At 44.9% G+C, this 12090-nt stretch overlaps 1 protein-coding gene across 2 annotated transcripts in view; it reads left to right on the top strand.

Moving 5' to 3' along the window:
* ABTB2 (ankyrin repeat and BTB domain containing 2) overlaps positions 1–12090 on the top strand; it is a 153524-nt gene that overhangs the window by 106827 nt on the left and 34607 nt on the right. The gene's annotated exons all lie outside the window — the stretch shown is intronic.

Genomic DNA, 12090 nt, shown 5'->3' with positions numbered 1-12090 from the left:
TATGGAAACATACACGCTTGCAGTTAAGTTTGCGAGGCACTGCGATGAACAGAGCCAGTTTAAACTCCTACGAGCTGTGTGCCTTACCCACGCTAAACACCTTGGCAACTAAAGAACTGGGGTGGCTAAACTGTGGAGTCCTGCAGGAATGGGGTGGATGTAGGTGTCTCTCTAGAGCTTGGCAGGGAGAGGAGCTTTCTCATCTGGCGTGCGGCACATGAATGATTTGGGATACCAATAGATTGAAACTCTGGAAAGTTTGTGGGTTGGTTATATCTGGTTCTGATACTTGCCTCCAGGTAAAGAAAGCAGCCAGGTATCATAAGCAAAACATTTGAAACGTTTCCACAGTGAATGCAGCTTCTTGCTGTATGACCAAGCCATGACCCACTCGGAACCCCAAAATGATGGTATTTGCTACATGGACAGTAAGCCATCTGCTGTTTGGTGTCAAAATAGGCCACCTGAGGAAGTGTTTTGCAAATACAGAGTGCCACTTGTGCAATACTTTGGCAAACAAATTAAACCCTGAGGTGAGAACAAGCTGCTTTACTCAGTAACGATACGCCTGACTGCCCGAAGGCTAAGAGCCTGGCAGTGTCATCAGAGAGCACGTCTACCTGCGTTACTGCAAAAAAAGTACCTCTGCTGGGCAGTAAGATTTTTAGCGCTTCTCAGAGATCATAGCCTGTGTTGTGTCAGAGGTGAGACAACGTGGTTTTGGCCCGTGAAGGGTGAGCAGATGCGTGGCACTCGCTCTCCCTCTGCTCTGTTTCTGCTCTGGGCTTTTTCCCATTGCTTATGTCAGGCTGGCTGAGCTCGGGAGCGCTCCGCAGTGTGAGATCATGTCCCAGAGCAGCACAGCATGTTTGCTGGGATTGTTTGGGATACTGTGACTTGAGAAGGGCCATCCAAAGGTAAACGAAGATTCTTTCTCCCTTCTTCGCTTTTTCCCAAGTGGAATATAAAGCTTTTGTCTTATTTTATAGTGGTGTGTCAAGGCAAGAATGCTCTCTGTGATACTTATCTCAGGGAGTATTTATCTGCTCCCCGTAGAGCGCAAATCAAGGTCAATATTATAGTCTCATTTTACAGCTGGGTGGACTAGTCTATCCTAGGTTAACTGACTTGGCCAGGGTAGTGATCTAGCCTTCAAGCTAGGAGTAGACTATTGACTGTTCTCCTATCTCTTTGGTTATCATGGGCGTACAGCATTTGCTGTAGGAATGTTAGCATGATCTAATACCTAAAAATAGGCAAAAGAGTTGGATCCTGACTGTGTCTTTGGTGGGCTGAGCTTCTTCCTCTTCCAGCTACCCTATTAAAAAAAAAAAAGCCCTATAATTTATGTTTGCCTATTGTTGATCTTGTTGGCCTGTAGACCGTTCTAAAAGTAATTCTGGGCTTGTCCACCAGTACCCGTGGATCCAGCCATGTCAGACCTTTCTGAGCTATCCATGTTGCAGACCTGCCAAGTTTTACACATTGTCTGAGTTTGCTGGTGCAGTATTTTATTCCAAATGTCAATGAGTAGAAAGCAATTTACATCAGCAGAAGCACACAGACTGTGCCCATCTGACTCTGTCGGTGAAAATCCAGTAAAAACGCTAGTGAAATTCCAGAGCTGATGTAGGATTTGTCAGCTGCCAACAGTAAAATTTGGGGCTTGCCAATTTGATGGAAATTCACAGCTCTTCAGCTGCAAAAGCTGTGGACACCGCAAGAAGCCAACTGCAATCACACAGCAGGCCACCTTATAAGAAAATAGAGAGCTTCATTCTGTTTTCCACGTGCAGGCATTGCCTGAGATTTGCTCCTTCTCCAGAGGAGTTTTGTGATGTTGATTGTAAACCTGGAGTCACTCGGTTTCTCCCTCATCGCATGAAATCCTTCAGAAAGGCCACAGCTCCTTCTGCTTTCAGCTGGATGGTGGCTTTTATCTACGAGGCTCAAAAGGGATCTAACATTTTTTTTCTTCTTCCAACTGGGGTCCTCCCGTTACACCTATTACCTCCCGTGATCCGGGGCCCATGGATAAGCATGCAAATCATATTTTTCAATAGGATCAAGCAGGAGAAAGAGACTAATGCCTACCCTCCTGTGCCACGTTAGCTGGGCAGAGGAAGGAGCTGAGCTATCTCCTTGGGGTTTCTCTCTGCCGAGTGTTGCCAGCAGTGCCTGCTCTGAAACATTATTTATTGGGAAAGGATGAGAAATCGGGCCATGAAGATGATCAGAGGGCTGGAGCACCTATGCTGTGAGGACAGACAGAGAGAGTTGGGGTTGTTCAGCCTGGAGAAGGCTCTGAGCAGACCTTATAGCGGCCTTCCAGTCCCTAAAGGGGGTCTACAGGAAGGATGGGGAGGGACTATTGATCAGGGGGTGTAATGATAGGACATGGGGTAACGGCTTCAAACTGAAAGAGGGTAGATTTAGATGGGATATCAGGAAGAAATTCTTTGCTGTGAGGGCAGTGAGCCCCTGGCCCAGGTTGCCCAGAGAAGCTGTGGCTGCCCCATCCCTGGAGGGGTTCAAGGCCAGGTTGGACGGGGCTTGGAGCAACCTGGGCTGGTGGGAGGTGTCCCTGCCCAGGGCAGGGGGTGGCACTGGGTGATCTTTTAAGGTCAATTCTAACCCAAACCGTTCTGTGATTCTGTGAAACGCGTCTGATGCTGCCAGAAGAAAAGATTGTAGCCCTTTCATGCTATTTTTGAGTGCTGTTTGCTCAAATCCTATATTCTTCCAATATCTGAGCTATTGATTCAAATCGTCATTAGCTAGAACAAGTGATTATTATTTTTATTGTCTTGTGGCGTACAATCCAAATTTACTCTGGCTAGCGTGGAAACCACAGATGGGTCTAAATTAATACTCCCTGATACAGCATCAAAATCCTGTCCAAGCGTCCCTTGATTCAATGGTGATCAAGTTGGCGTCTCAGCCCTTAGATTTAAATACTCGTGCTCAGACCAGACTGAGCAGAGTGGTGGCCTTCTGACCTTACTTTATCTTTCATGCTTCGTAAAATTCAGTCTGTCCTCAGGTACATCAGAGACATGCCAGGGACTTCTGCTGAGAGAAAAAGCATCTCCGAGTAGTGTGAGCATCTGCTTTCCTACGGTGCTGCTTCCGAGAGCCTTCTGGCGTAGTTTCCCTTTCGGAGTCTCGCAGTGGTTGATGCACGCAGAGCCCCCTGTGCTACGGCTATTTCTAAATCCCCGGGGACCAGCTGATGGAGATGGGGCCTCCTCATCACGTTTTCTAAATTTCGTGTTTTGAAAAAAAGCATTACTTTGATCTTACTTAGTGCCTTTTTACTTGATGATCTCTAGGGTGCATCGTTAGAAATAATTGGAGCCTCCAGCTTCTTTCCCTCACGGTTAGTTGCTTTCTTCCCCTGTGTTCAAAAAACGCCCGGCACAACGGAATGTTCATTCTGAAATTGCTTGAGACAGGAGTGACTTGGTCACATGGATCAAATTTATACAACAGTATCAATTAATATTAAAGAGAATACTAACATTGCAGTTATTAGTGTGAATTGTCTGCGGAAAGTCTTGCCCTGTGCCACATGGGCACCCAAATGGCAGAAAGGGAAGGAAAACCAGGAATAACCTGCAGAGCCTGCTGCTGAGAGCTGCGTTTGCTCGAGGTGCATCCTCAGCATCACTGAGAAATATCGCTGCTTTCAGAGCTGGTTAAGGCTTTTTGGAACAAATCTTTTCTGCAGATGGATGTTTCCAGACTCTCACTGATCTGTCATGAGGCTTTTTTCCCCTCTGCTCTTTTTAACTGCACGTTCATGGAATTTTATGAAGTGCGATAGCTACATCATTGTCTGTCTTTTAGATTTATCTGTGGCCTAGCCTTTCCTAATTCCAGTTTAATATATTTATGTCTGAATTCCTTTATTTTACAGCCATATCCCATTGTTACCATGCTGCATCAGGAACAGAACTCAATACACTTAGTTCAGTGAGCTGTGCCTTTGGAAAGGTCTGCAATAAAATAAGTTCTGGGATCTCTTGTCTGAGGGATCTTAATATCTTTCTCTTCTGCCTACAGCTGCCTCGCCAGTCAGGAATAGGTACATAGGGATAATAAAAGTAGACCCCGATTCATTTGCTTGAGAGAGAATAATGCTCTAATTGTACATTCATGTTTAACAGTACTCAGATCCACTCGGAGTACCCCTGAAGCCAAGGGGGTGATCACAGAAAGATGTGTCAGCGAGCATATTCCAGTCCCACCCCCATGCAATAGCCCCCATGATTTTTATATATCTTTTTTTCCCCCCCAGAGCTATTTTGATATAAATATACTGATTAAATATAGGGAAACGGAAGCCTTACAGTGAACCGTGCCATTACGGCATCGCTTGTTCGGAGTGGACACAGAAATCTGCCCCTCTTTGTTTTAAAGAAGGAAAAGCTATTTGCTATTGATGAAAGATTAGTTTGGTAGATTTAGTAGAAGAATAAGGCAGCTACAAACAGGTAAGATCAGCTTCCTTCACCAACACTAAGGAGAGAAGCTGTTACTGTGGATTTTTGCCTGTTTCAGACTTTGACCAGTTAATGTCGGACTTAATTGTGATTCTGAGATACTCATTCAGGAGGAAAATGGAGCGAATGGCCAATAAGCTACAATCAACCCGTACCTCTTGACTAAAATTAACTGTTCGTGGGCAGTGCTGTTCCTGACCTTAGGCAGCATTCTGTATTTGTTGAGCCCGTACTAAATAGTTGCAGTACACTGAATATCTTCTGCAGTTTTGAGAATTGAGAATGTGTATTATTTAACAGGAGGAGTCAGTAGCTCTATCACACTTGCGGTGAGCAACCTTCGCCTTCCTGCTCTTTATGGTGACACCTCAGCACGTGTGACAGCAGTAACATCTAGTCAGAAAAAAACAGAAGCGCTTAGGAACTACTGACTTTTTAACAGAGTCAGGTCCCTGCTAGTGGGACTCCTTCCACATAGCGCCCCTGGTATCCTCACTGAAAGACTCAGGAGAGATCCGGGATGAAATGCTTGTTTATTACCCGGTGTCTGTGTGTCTGTGCATGCTCTGCACACCGTAGCGTTGGCTATGGGAAGTCAATTAAAAACAAGTCACCTTAAAGTCAATAGGTGACAGACAGTAGTTACGTTTGGGTTCCTGGAAATAACCCTGCCTTTGCCTGGCATCATCTACTGAGGTATTTTTAAGTCTCATAATTTTTTTAATTGTTCATTTCTTTCCAGTTCAAAGATTGCAGAATTGGAATGTGAGGGGCGACCTTGGCAGTAGCGAAGGGAATTAATTGCAAACCCTGAGGATCGAATTCATCCAAGTGTAACTGCTGAAACTGGCAATGCCGACTACTCTGAATTAGATTCCCCCCTCCCATCTTTTATGTTGTTTGTATAAACAAACACGACTCAATTTTTATTTTTTTTTTTAACTCCGTGTATCTCGCACCTGGGACAGACTAGCCTTTCTCCCACGTTACTGGCTGTCAGCAATTTGTAGTCGTTGGAGTGTTTCCAAGGCGGCCTGTATCTGATCTTTCTGCATTGGGGCAAGGGTGCGGTACAAACAGAGATTATTTCAATTCTCTGCAAAACTGCAAGGAGGAGAATCTCACTGTATACGAGATGGAACAGCACCGAGCAGACTTCATGGAGAGTAAAGAGACTGCTTTCCTATGCCAACCTTGGCAGGCGGGGAAAGCATTACAGGTAAAAAAGAGCATACACGGTGAAACAAAAATTTGTTACTAATGGCTGTATGTGAAGCCACGTGCCAAAACGTCCGGTTCTTAGGCTACCTTGAAACTTCGCTGCTGCTTCTGCACTGGTTTCCATGGACAACAGTCTGAGTAGTCTCCGATGTCACAGACAGAAGCATGCAGAGGGACAAGTCACCTGAAAAACGACCAGTTTCACCTGGTCCTGGGCAACCTGCCCCGGTTCACCCTGGTTTGGATGAAACGATCTCCAGGAGGGCCCTCCAACCTCAGCGCTTCTGTGCTTCCGTGGTTCTAATTACAGCGTTTGTGCCTTAAAGTTGTTGTTCGCGTGTCAGGGTGGTAACTTCCCAATCATCGACAGCTATCAATACCTTGTTTCCTGGAACTGGCTATTCGGGCAGCCAGCAGGCAGCAGCTGATCCTACCTAGAGAAGTAGTAAGGCATTTGACGGTCTTCGTCCTATCAGTTACAAAACAGTCGTGTGAAAAACACTATTTTCTGTTTTCATGGGCATTTTACAGTAGACCTCTGGGCTTGCTGGAAATCCCCGGAAAGACTGTCTTCGACCTAAGCTGTTTCTGGCGAACGTCCCCAATTTGTAAAAAATATTTGAAAATGAGATAGATGATTTTTGGCTCTCTTGTTTAGCGATGAAGAGATGACAGCCCGTGTGTGTGTGTGTGTGTGCTGCCACCCTGCAATTACTGTAACTACAGCTACAGTAATTACTGTAACTACTGTAAAGATGTCCATGTTGAGTTCTTGGCTTCTGCTCTTGAGTTTCCATCTGTTCAGATAAAAAAGAAGGTGCAAGAAAATGAGAGCCTGGCAGCTTTGCCGCCTGGATTCTCGGGGCTGGAACGAACAGCGATCGTGGGTGCCTGTAGGCACCCTGTGTGGTGTATTGTTTATTGTTTGCTGTTTCAGGATGAGAAGACTAAGCAGCAAGCTGGCATCAAAAATGAAGGAAAAATAAGCCAGGGAAACTGAAAACAAAACTGTTACAGCGTGTGTTACTAAAAAGGCATTCTAGAAACGCAGAAAGGGATAAGACAAGATCTCCTGGCGTCTTTTTTCCACCTTTCAGACAGTCAGTAGAGGACTGACTGAAAGTCTGAATTTCTCTACTTGACTCTGGCTGGTTTGCTGTCACTTAATATCAGCCCATCTCCGTTTTTCCTAGCCAGAGATCCTTAAAGACAGTGTCGTGATACCAACGTAGTGCTCTTCTAACTAATACAAGTAAAAAGCAGTAACTCTGTGGATGAAAGCTTTTGAGCATATCGCGAAGAACGATGATGGTAACAAGCCAAGAAAGTTTATTCTTTTTCAGTAATTGCTGTTTCCAATTGAAGTTAATATTATTTCCTATTGGACTACGTTACAGGCCTTCACTGGCAGAACCTGCCTGTTTCCTGAGGAAGGAGTTAGCCCGTGCTTGAACAAAGGCCACCCTAAATAAAGACACAATTCTGAGCTTTTGCTGTGCAGCAGCCAGGGCTGGCTGGCTGCTGGGGGTTTCGCTCTGATTGCTCCTAACATCTTTGTACCAGGGAGCTAAGAGCTAAGCTCTTCTGAAGAGTAAATGTTTCTGCGTATAATTTATGATAATAGCAACAATCATTCTTTCTCTTTGACCTTGTGGAGATTAGGAATTAAGCTTTCCCTGGGGTGATCCTAGATTGCTCTCTGCTTTGTTTCCTTTTGGAAGGAGACCCTGGCGGTTTGCGCTTCCTCCTCCTCTACCTACGTGTGCACGTACTGCCATGACCTGGTGGTCACTCACGAAGCTAAACTCTACTGCTTTCATCACATGTTTTTACAGTAAATGCTGAACTTACTGTTTTTAAAAAGCATGTCTGCTCTGCAAGACAAATCCCATTCAAATGAGTTACGTGTCTGAGCTGATTCAGCTCTGGTTCGTGGATTCTTCTGGGCTAAACAACCTTGTGTTGATACAACGCCTGCTGGTCTAACGCGTTTGCTTAGAGAAGGAGGAGAGCGAGCTGGGTTTTCTCTTACGGCTTATCAGTGTGAATCTGGAGTGATGCTGCTGAAAAGGGGTAGCTTCAGTCTGGAGTCAAACTGCTGGGAACTCCAGTGCCACTTGAAGCGTGGCCAGTGGGGCGAGGGAGGGGATTCTACCCCTCTGCTGCACTCTCGTGAGACCTCACCTGAAGTACTGTGTCCAGCTTTGGAGTCCTCAGTACAGGAATGACGTGGACCTGTTGGAGCGGGGCCAGAGGAGGCCGTGAAGATGCTCTGAAGGCTGGAGCCCCTCTGCTGTGAGGACAGGCTGAGAGAGCTGGGGTTGTTCAGCCTGGAGAAGAGAAGGCTCCGGGGAGACTTTATAGCAGCCTTCCAGTAATTAAAGGGGGCCTACAGGAGAGATGGGGAGGGATTCTTTATGAGGGAATGTAGCAGTAGGACGAGGGGGAACGGTTTTAAGCTGAAAGAGGGAAAATTTAGATTAGATATTAGGAAGAAATTCTTGGCTGTGAGGGTGGTGAGCCCCTGGCCCAGGTTGCCCAGAGAAGCTGTGGCTGCCCCATCCCTGGAGGGGTTCAAGGCCAGGTTGGATGGGGCTTGGAGCAACCTGGGCTGGTGGGAGGTGTCCCTGCTCAGGGCAGGGGGGTGGACTAGCTGATGTTTAAGGTCCCTTCCAACTCTAACCATTCTATGATTCTTTCTTCCATGGATTAGAAAGTGTATCATAATGACTAGAGAAGAAAGAGGGGGGGGCAGGGACAGAAGCTGTAAGGTTTTATTCCTAGGCTTGCTGGAAGACTCTCTGCTCCTGTGAGGAATTCACTTAGCCGTTCCTCACCTCTTTGGCTTCCTTCAGAAATGCAGAAGATCCTTCCAGAGAAACATGGGATCCTTCTGAGACAGGTGCTTCAGAATGGGTAGGCTTTTTCAGCAGGAAAGGATGAGTTGTCCATGATGCAGTTCTAGGAGAAGATAATTAAGCTATCTGAGAGGAATATAAGCACATTAGCGTGAAATTACAACAGGTCTAATATAACCTGCTCAGAATGTATCTTCTTGTAATTATGTTGCTTCCAGCATCCAGACTGTGTGATTACGAGCTGCCCCTGCAGCGCTGCGCTGTGCCAGGTCGTCAGTGCTCACTTCCCTGCTGTGGCTGCCAAGTTCTCCAGCAAAGATCTCTCTGAAGACTTGATGTGTTAGAACATCACAGAAACATATGTTCCTTAAATGACTTTCCATCTGGGCATCCCATTCTTCCTTGTACGAGTTACCAGAGTTTAATTAACTCACTTTGGAACCTCTTTTAGTCTGCTAAACTCTCGGTGTTGAGACACTCAACAAGATTAAGGCGAAGTGGCCAAATTAACTTATCCTGACCCTACGTGTAGAAAGAGCGTGTGGAAAGAGCCCCGCTGTAGTGATATGTTACCGTTTTGGCTGTGTACAGCTTTATTCACATAGTTAGGGCTCAAGGGTACCTGCTGTGAAGAAAGGTAAATGAAAATTAGTTTATTTCTCAAGGAATTTAGTTTCTTCGGTTTTCCTTGGGGTAAAAACGCTGGGAAGAGAGATACCTGTTTCCCATGTTTCGTATTCATTTTAGTGATTGCTCTTCCTTTGGGTTTGGAATGCAGAGCACTGGGTGTTGGTAGAAAAGTTTATTCAAGCAACAGGTAATGAAGTGTAGAGCAGATTAGGATTTTGAATGCTATGTGTTTTCTCAACAAGCTGAAAAAAAATAATTGCGCACATTGCACTTGGTGTTAGAATTGATGCGTGTTTAACTTTGTCGTTTTTAACACATCATTCACCGATGCCTACGTGGTTTTAGATCTGCATTCTGGCAGCAGAATTTTAACTGCGCTGAAAAGAGAAAAATATCCTTGTAATTTGGTGTTAGAAACAAAAATTATCATTTTGTCATGCTAGGCATTAGCTGAGTGGGGAGCTGGAGCTTGACATTCCTCCGCGTTCCTGCGGTAACGCAGCGCTGCTCCCTCGGCGATGGTCAAAGTGAAGCAGGTTGGACCTGTTGCAAGAACAGGTTTTAACTGCGTGTAAGAAAACTCTATTCTCTTACCCCCCATTAGAATGTTTATCTAATCTATTAATATGAGACTATTGAAGTGTGCCTATTTAGAGAGAGAGATGGGGGAACAGATAACCTTGATATGGAGGGTTGTACGACAGCTGGGTTTTCAGTCTGCCTCCTCGCCTGTACTGCAGATGGCCTGGGTATAAACAAACGTTGCTGGTGTCTTACTCAGTCGTTTGCAAACTCAGCATAAAATCTGCACCTCCGCGGTTCAGGGTTACACGAGATGTAAAACTTTTGACAAGTTGCTTTGTAGGAAAGTACTGCTTGTGCTGCTGGCCTCCTCTTTGTGCAAGTCGTCGTGGCGACTGCGTGCGTGATGGTGTCGAGGTTTGAAAGGGAGTGCCTGTGCATCTCTCGTTTGCAGGACGGTCGTTTTGCGAGGATTCCCCCCAATTCTGGTGTAGAAGGACACATGTCTTGAGGAATGGCTGACGTTACCTGCGAGCTTCTGCGGTGTTTATATGGATGACATTGTCCTTCTGGAGAAGCTGGGAGAGCAGTTATGTGAGTTAGTTTTACGGGCTGACAGCGTTTGAAAGACTTGAGAGCAGACTTGCCAAAGCTCGTGATATTTTGTCAACTATGGCTATTATCTGCGGCACATAAATTCATTATTGTAGCAACTCTACAGCTCTGACCTTAGATCTATAGACCTTTTTCTAAGACAAAGCAACAAAATTTTTATAATTCAGTAGAGATGTCAGGAGGCTACTAACACTCAAGGTGGCAAAATCTTCTTAGTTCAACTTTACATGTGTTCCATCTGCATTGGTTTTGGCTAGACCAAACTGTTATCTGCTGGAAAATCTCCTGCAGGCATATATTTGAGGTACTGAAACGTAATATTAGTATTTGAAAGTTCATACGCTGCAACAGTCAAAGCGAGAGACTGTTCAGCAGCAGTGGGCAGATCTAAATAACCGTGCTGAAAGCAGACATAATAGCTGGAATTTGTGGCATCTGCTGAGAAGCACTACAGCTCCAAATGTTGGCATTTAATGCGTGCATACTCTAAATTTAGGATATTTGGAAACCGAAAGAATTTGAGCTTTATCAATTAGGTCCACCTATTGGAATCCCACAGTTAAGCAGTTTTGTCTCCCGTTTGTAGTGCTGCTTAGCTTCATCGATATCCATTGATACGACTGTAAAAATCATGGTGATAGAAGCATAAAAAGAGTTCGGAATTGGGAGAGTTTGCGATATTGAACACAAAATGGAAGAGCTGAGGGGATTTCTCGTAGAAATTTCTAGTCCTTCTTTCATAGAAGGACTGACTTCATCGCAGTGGTTGTTTTCTCTGGATTCAGGACCCTTCTGTTGTTTATATGTCTCGTATCTATACACTTACACGACACTATTTATTTAATTACCTAAGGCAAAATGCAAACATATAACTGATCATGCTTTCCAGTGAAAAACAGAAACCCATTCGTTCACCACTGGTAGCAGACACCTGTGGATGAAACAGAACTCTCTCTCTCTTCACTTCTGCACAGCAACTCTTCAATATTTTAAGACAAGAACGGAGGAACAAAACAGAAAAGCTCCTTGAAGATGTAGGTGAAATGTGTTCATTGAGCAGCTTGCCATTAGAACAGGCTGATGTTCTCTTGCAAAATAGTAATTAAAAAAATGCCATGCTGGCGTCTATTTCATCCAGCAGTGGTGTTGCTCCTCCTTCTAATCTTACATTCATGCAGATCATACATGTCTTACCTGGCGCTGACTTAGAGAGGAGACTCCTGCCTATTCATTCACAAATGCTACAACCTGGGGGCTCGATCGCCTTTTATTCATGAAAAGAATCTTAAATTTTGGCTGTTTTGTGAGACCTTTTGTGACTGTACTACAGCAGCCAGAACCTGGGTTGTATAATTACGCTGTTGGGTGGAGTTGGGTACCTGATTTGAGTGCGCACATTACATTATTGTACCAAAGAAGGCTCCAAAATCGGATCTTTTCATCCGCGTGTGTTGGTGTGTTCCTCATGCCTTCATGCCAAGTTAGTTTCTGGAACTTCTCAGATTCCAGGAATGTGGAAAGCCAAAAGATTACTTAGCTTTTCATTAAGAAAACACTGACGTCAGCATCAGGTGAGACTGACGTTATAAGAAGGCCACGGTCACAGCAGCGTGACATGGCACAGAACTGTGACATTGCTCAAGCCATTAGAAAAATAGAAGTTTCATCAACTTTTTCTTAGTCCTGAAAATGAAAGACTCATCTTTTAGCCTTGAAATGTTTAGCCTCTAGATACCATT

This window comes from Larus michahellis, chromosome 4, assembly GCF_964199755.1.
Source record: "Larus michahellis chromosome 4, bLarMic1.1, whole genome shotgun sequence".
In the NCBI taxonomy this organism is placed as follows: Eukaryota; Metazoa; Chordata; class Aves; order Charadriiformes; family Laridae; genus Larus; species Larus michahellis.
The sequence above is the reverse complement of the archived record's forward strand: the minus strand, read 5'-3'. Positions and strand labels throughout refer to the sequence as shown.